The sequence below is a fragment of the Oncorhynchus mykiss genome, chromosome 7 (assembly GCF_057628025.1).
Source record: "Oncorhynchus mykiss isolate SJ-2025 chromosome 7, ASM5762802v1, whole genome shotgun sequence".
In the NCBI taxonomy this organism is placed as follows: domain Eukaryota; kingdom Metazoa; phylum Chordata; class Actinopteri; order Salmoniformes; family Salmonidae; genus Oncorhynchus; species Oncorhynchus mykiss.
Window position 1 is genome coordinate 58,091,062 of NC_143028.1, and position 6,611 is coordinate 58,097,672.

A 6,611-nucleotide genomic window follows, 5' to 3' on the forward strand; every position below is an offset into this window, starting at 1 on the left:
TCATCATTGGGATTGAAAATTCTCGTGACAGGCATAATCCCAGTAGTAGTCCCCAAGGATTTTGTAGTGTGCCTGCTATTGGGGTTTTGGCACACACACACGTCTCTAGATAAGTAATAAAGCCACTCATGAAAGATTTCTATAGTCTAGCCTACTAAAACGACTGGTCGTTCCGTCGTCCCTTGGTGTCTTTTAATGATACATTTGTAGCAGGGGCATTACAACATTTCAGGAGCACATTATTAATTCATTTCTATCTTGTGGCATAGACATCCTGGGCTGTAGGTGGCGACCATAGAAATTCAATTATATAATTTTGTTATTCTGTAAATTCCCTTTGAGGAGCGGCCTGATTTAACTGAAGAGGATGGCAAACAATGCCATCTGAACGCATTTCTGTGTTCACAGTGAATTTTGTCCCTGAATCCACTGCATCGGGTACATGCAGTTCTTGCTACTTATGTTTATATTTGTTCTTTGAATGTTTCACTATGATGTTGGTGTATTGGGTTGTTGCCATTGTTAGCCCAACACAGTTTAGCTAGCTAGTTGACAGAATGGGTAGCTAGCTGGTTTGCCAGAAGATGCTGACCCTACGGTTACTCTTGTTTACACTGAGCTGCACTGGGGTCGGAATGCAATCAATGTTACATTAAGACACCATGGATCCAGCGTCAGATATTGGTTGGAAAACACACCTCAATGCAGAGATGGGATATGCCACTGTACTCCAAATTTGACCATAATCCACACTGCTCCATTGAGAAGATTGAAATACTGAGTTTTACCGGAAACTGCCCTTTTCATCCTCATGCTAGCTAGCAGTAGCCACAGCAGCCATTATGGAATGAACAATGAAGCTGATTGGCTGACATTACGATTCCAAAATGGCTGCGGTGGCTACTGCTAGCTAGCATGAGGACACAAAGGGCATTTTTCCAGGAAAACGAGCAGCATTTCAATTTTCTCGATGAAGCAGTGTAGTTAAAGATCAAATTTGGAGCACAGTGGCATATCCCATCCCTGTATTAAGGTACGTTTTCCAACCTATATCTCGCTCAGGCTCCACGGTGTCTTAATGTAACCATGTTTGCATTCCGACCCCAGTGCAGCTCAGTGTAAACGAGCAAAGGTAGGCTCGGTATCTTCTGGCAACTACCTGGGGTGTGATGATGTCAGATTGGCACTATCACAGATCAGTCAACTCTTGCTGTTCAAGTTGTTTGACATGCTCACTGAACAAAAGTCAATATTCTCTTCATCAGGAACCCACTCTGTACACTGAAAGCTGTCCTCATCCTAGACAATGAAGGGGAAAAGACTATGCCATGGTACCTAATAAACAGCAATGAATGAACTACCTGCTCCCACTGGTAGTGTGCTATGCATGCAGCATGTCAATATTAACATAGAATAGAGTAATGAGTATATACAATGCAGCCTAAACAGGTTTGTGTCATTTTACATTCAGAAGACTGCCAGGGTAAAACAAATTCTGTATGCTCCAACGTTGACCTATTTTGTGACACTGTTATGTGATCTCCATTTGACTTCTGCCCAACAGTACAATGATAGAATACATCCAACTGTTAAAGAGCAGAAAGAATTTGAGAACAACATCTTCAACAAGACACCGCACAGACCGATGTTTTAAAACTAATGAATCATATGCACATCAGGTTACATTATGTGCACAGGCACCAGATTTTGCTATTTCATCTCTTACCAATAGCTTTAAGTGCTGATCTGTGTTAAATTGCATTAAGGCTCCTGTATATAACTGGTTTAATGAAGATTATGTATCATAGACTTAACACTCCTTCTTTATCCAGCTGAGATAGCACTCCTAGAAGGTCTTACCATTGTCTACAAATGCAACATTGACCTCTACTTTTATGTAATTGGCAGTTCACATGAAAATGAGGTAGGCTGATGGTGTTTTGCTAACAAAACACAGTGACAACATTGCCTAGGTAGTGTTGTTTTTCCCACAATACACTGATAGGTTTTGTTCTTTGCGTCCCCAGTTGATGCTGATGTCAGTGCTAAACTGTCTATTTGGTAAGACTGCACTTTATTTAGTTGTCGTACAGGTTGGACTGTGCTGTAAGCCACAGAATGAGACATTTGTAATACTGTTTGTTTCCATTGAGGTCCTAATGTGTGTTTAAGCTCTCGTTGTGTCCTCCTGCAGGTAAAATGTAGGGCGGTGGGCCTTGCTGGAGAACATGGAGGGCCTGTTCCTGGCAGTGGGTGAGATTGTGGATGGGTGTAGGCAGAGAACTCTCCTCACCCCAAAGCAGGGGTCTCTGTATTCTCATCACAACAGTGCCCTCTGACTCTCTGACCAAATCAACTTTTCCATCTAGAATATAGGACAATGGTAGAAGACATGGCTGGACACTCATACCTGGATACTGTCCACGGCTACCCCATCACACTATGGGGTAGCCAAGATATAGGAAGACAGGAAACAATTTGTTGGCTACCTACCACAGAGTTAACTAGTTAAATACTCTGTTACATCATTTTAGGTTTCTGTGACTGGATTTGTTCCCAGGCCAATATAAATCAACCGTCCTACTAGTCTCCACCCCTAGACGATACAATAGCTCCTCAATGTAAGGTTGTTTAGGGTAAGGGAGGAAGCCCATTTTTCTAAGCATTTAGATGTCAGCCATTGAGAGTGATATGTCCTCTTCTGTCTTCCATAGCCATCCTCTGTGTAAGGCCCCTGACGCTCTTTCTCCTCCTCAGTCAAACACCATGGTTCTGTTTTCACTGAGTACTGTGCTTCCCGGATGTCGACAACATTAAAATGATCTGCACTGTTGCCCTCCCCCTTTATTTTCACGTTTACAGGGGAGATGATGTTCCTCTAACAAAACACACTGTCTCAGGTAATTGCACTTATTTACGACAATCTAATACTTACTCAAACTTGTTAAAATTGTATTACATTTCTTATACTTCTGTAATACTGGTATTTAAACATGTGTATTTGATAGTAATGTGATTTGGATATTAGCGAACAACATGGTCAAGTGCTGACTGGGTGGTTTGTCAGGCTGACAATCTTAAGCACATACATTTCTAATGCTTCCCGTTCTTTTTATCCCTGAAAAGCCCTAATTGTTCTGTTGGCTATTTCAAAAATGATTTCATTTCTCTCCAACATTATATTAAGCTATTACATTTAGTTTTATTGTATTGAAAAGAGAAGAGAACAAAGGGGAGCATTCCCAGTGTAGCTGTTAATGAGGCTCCACTGTTAGCTAGGTGGCGTTGCTCTATACTTGGCAGACTCTCTGAGTGCCATGCTGATGGAGGCTCCCATCTGAGAGGCATTTTACAGGCTGCAGATGTCTGCCTCTTCCACTCTGTGCATTAATCTTCATCGCCAACCCTCGGCCCGCACGTCTCATAATGGTTACTGATAGACTTTTGCAGAATTAAAATGATGAATTCATTTATGTATTGTTCCTGTAAAGTAGTATTACTGGTTGTAACCACACCACCACCTTTCCCTTAAATATCACAGTTAGAAAGTCCTGGAAACTTCCGTTATTGTTTCATACTGTATGTTAAAGAAAATTCTAGCTGTAGTTGATGTTGAGGTGATGGACATTACCTAACTATAGGTTTTCCCTTGTTATGTTTGTTGCTAATGAATTGCATCTGCAGGATGAGGGACACTTAACCAAACTGAGTACTGCGATAAGAGTTATCTGCCGTCACATTTGCACCATCACTTCCTCATCTGATGATGACATTCCTCTTCCTATCCCTGTGTGTCCCAGAGATTATTGTACTGAAGTCTGATTGAGCCACCAATCAGAACCACCCAGGGACCCCACTGTGGCCTTTCTATCCTCCATTTCCTTTGTCTCATCGCCCAGGCAACAGTAAAGACTTAATTTATCTGTTTCCATAAATGGACACATCCTTACTGTCTCTGGCTAGAGGTGACCCCAATATTTTCTATTACATGGTGTAGTAGCTGTTAGCCATTTTAATTAATTGTATTGTGTATATATAGCATTCAACGGATGTGACAGATTTGATTTGAGGATGCATATGTTGCAGTTGAGAGGAATTATAACGCCACCTTTTGGGAAACAAAGGAACTACAGTGCACATGTCAGAATAGTGATGAATGATGTACTAAAACCCTTGCCTGGCTACCCAGACTAATTGCTCTGGCTAAACGCTATACCACACCCACAGATGTTAGTTTCTTCTCCACAGTGACTGTGGATCTGAGTACCTCCCCGACCCTTCACCGAATGCCAACACGTTTCAGACCGTCTGATGGTCCAGAAACCGATGGGTTGGGCCAAAACACACATGTTTAAAGTGGAGGTTTGAAAATTCGGCATTGGCTTTGATACTCTGATTGGTTAGAGACCATCCAATCACTGAGTACTTTGTTTTGTACAAGGCCCCTCATCACCACAAACAACTTCAATAAGTGTGGTTACATGCACACAATAATGCGATTATTGTGGATAGTCAAATTAATATCTCGCTAAAACATTTACATACTTTGCAAATTGGAACTAATCCTGTTTACATGGACACATCTGAAATTAGGCTAACTGATGGCACTCTGATAAATGCAGAACATCGCCAATCAAAATAAACGTTTTACCACAGCGAAAGCATATTTGATTCTGAGTTCGGACATATAACGTTTGTATGTGAAAACTATTTCTAAGAAGCATACATTGTTGTTCCCAACGCTTCCCAACCACGCTAAAGATGGAGGCTCGCTTGGCTGGTGCTAGCACATGCTCTCATTAAATACACAGCTGGAATGCCGATTTAAGGTGTTAACATGTCTTAATAATTAGAAAGATTGCTCAGAAAACCAGGTGTTTTAATTGCCATATGCTTACTTAGATTTTGGCCTTACGCCGATTAAGCAGAGTAAGGCGTTTACATGACTATTGCATAATATGCCTACTGCCATAATCAGTTTAATATCTAATTATTAGTGTGCATGTAAACATACTCAATGATGGCAGTTTCAGACATAGCAGTGGAAGAATTTAGTGAGTCGACAGGCTATATTAACCCTCACCCTGGAATGCTGATGCTATGTAATGGCAATTGATAGACTTTGAAGCTACCGTTCAGCCATTTTGGCACTCCTCATCAGAAGCAGTCCTCTATACCAGTGGTTCCTTGTTATAGTCCCGTAGCCCTTCAAACATTCAACCTCCAGCTGCGTACTCCCTCTAGCACCAGGGGCAGCGTACTCCCTCTAGCACCAGGGGCAGTGCACTCTCAAATTTTGTTTTTTGCCATCATTGTAAGCCTGCCACACACACACACACACACACCAACTATACAATACATTTACTAAACATAAGAATGAGTGTGAGTTTTTGTCACAACCTGGCTTGTGGGAAGTGACAAAGAGCTCTTATAGGACCAGGGCACAAATATTAATAATAATAATGAATAATTTTGCTCTTTATTTAACCATCTTACATATAAAACCTTATTTGTTCATAAAAAATTATGAGTAACTCACCACAGGTTAATGAGAAGAGTGTGCTTGAAAGGATGCACATAACTCTGCAATGTTGGGTTATATTGGAGAGAGTCTTAGTCTTAAATAATTTTCCACACACAGTCTGTACCTGTATCCACTCTCACGTAGTTATGTGTTTGCAAAGGACATCAGTGTCTTAACAGCGCAACATGCCAAGGCAAGAAACCCAATCCAGAAATCTGGCAGTGGGTTCTGATTAAATTCAATTTTCACAGAACCGCTTGTTGCAATTTGATGAGGTTCTCTTGTTGAGATATCGGTGAGTGAGCTGGAGGCAGGGCATGAAAGGTATAACGAATCCAGTTGTTTGTGTCATCCGTTTCAGGAAAGTACCTGCGTAATTGCGCACCAAGCTCACTCAGGTGCTTTGCTATTTGACATTGTCCGTAAGCTTGAGTTCATTTGTACACAAAAAATCATAATGATGGAAAGACCTGCGTGTTGTCCTTGTTAATGCAGACAGAGAAGAGCTCCAACTTCTTAATCATAGCCTCAAATGTGTTCCTCACATTGAATATCGTTACGCAGGGTCCCTGTAATCCTAGATTCAGATCATTCAGGCAAGAAAAAACATCACCCAGATAGGCCAGTCGTGTGAGAAACTCATCAACATGCAAGCGGTCAGACAAGTGAAAATTATGGTCAGTAAAGAAAACTAAACTTGTCTCTCAATTTAAAAACAAAATGTGTCAATACTTTGCCCCTTGATAACCAGCGCACTTCTGTATGTTGTAAAAGCGTTATATGGTCGTTGCCCATATCATTGCATAATGCAGAAAATACACAAGAGTTCAGTGGCCTTACTTTAACAAAGTTAACCATTTTCACTGTAGTGTCCAAAAAGGATTTCAAGCTGTCAGGCATTCCCTTGGCAGCAAGAGCCTCTCGGTGGATGCAGCAGTGTACCCAAGTGGCGTCGGGAGCAACTGCTTGCATGCACGTTACCACTCCACTATGTCTCCCTGTCATGGCTTTTGCACCATCAGCACAGATAACAACACATCTTGACCACCAAAGTTAATTTGATGTCACAAAGCTGTCCAGTACTTTA

General features: G+C 41.4%; 1 long non-coding RNA gene across 1 annotated transcript; it reads left to right on the forward strand.

The window, feature by feature from the left end:
* Nucleotides 1–335: 335 nt before the first annotated feature.
* On the forward strand, nucleotides 336–2,835 carry LOC149982615 (uncharacterized). Its single transcript, XR_016497486.1, has 4 exons — nucleotides 336–438; nucleotides 1,266–1,331; nucleotides 2,028–2,061; nucleotides 2,195–2,835. It is a non-coding gene; the product is annotated as an uncharacterized LOC149982615 (long non-coding RNA).
* The last annotated feature ends 3,776 nt before the right edge of the window (nucleotides 2,836–6,611 follow it).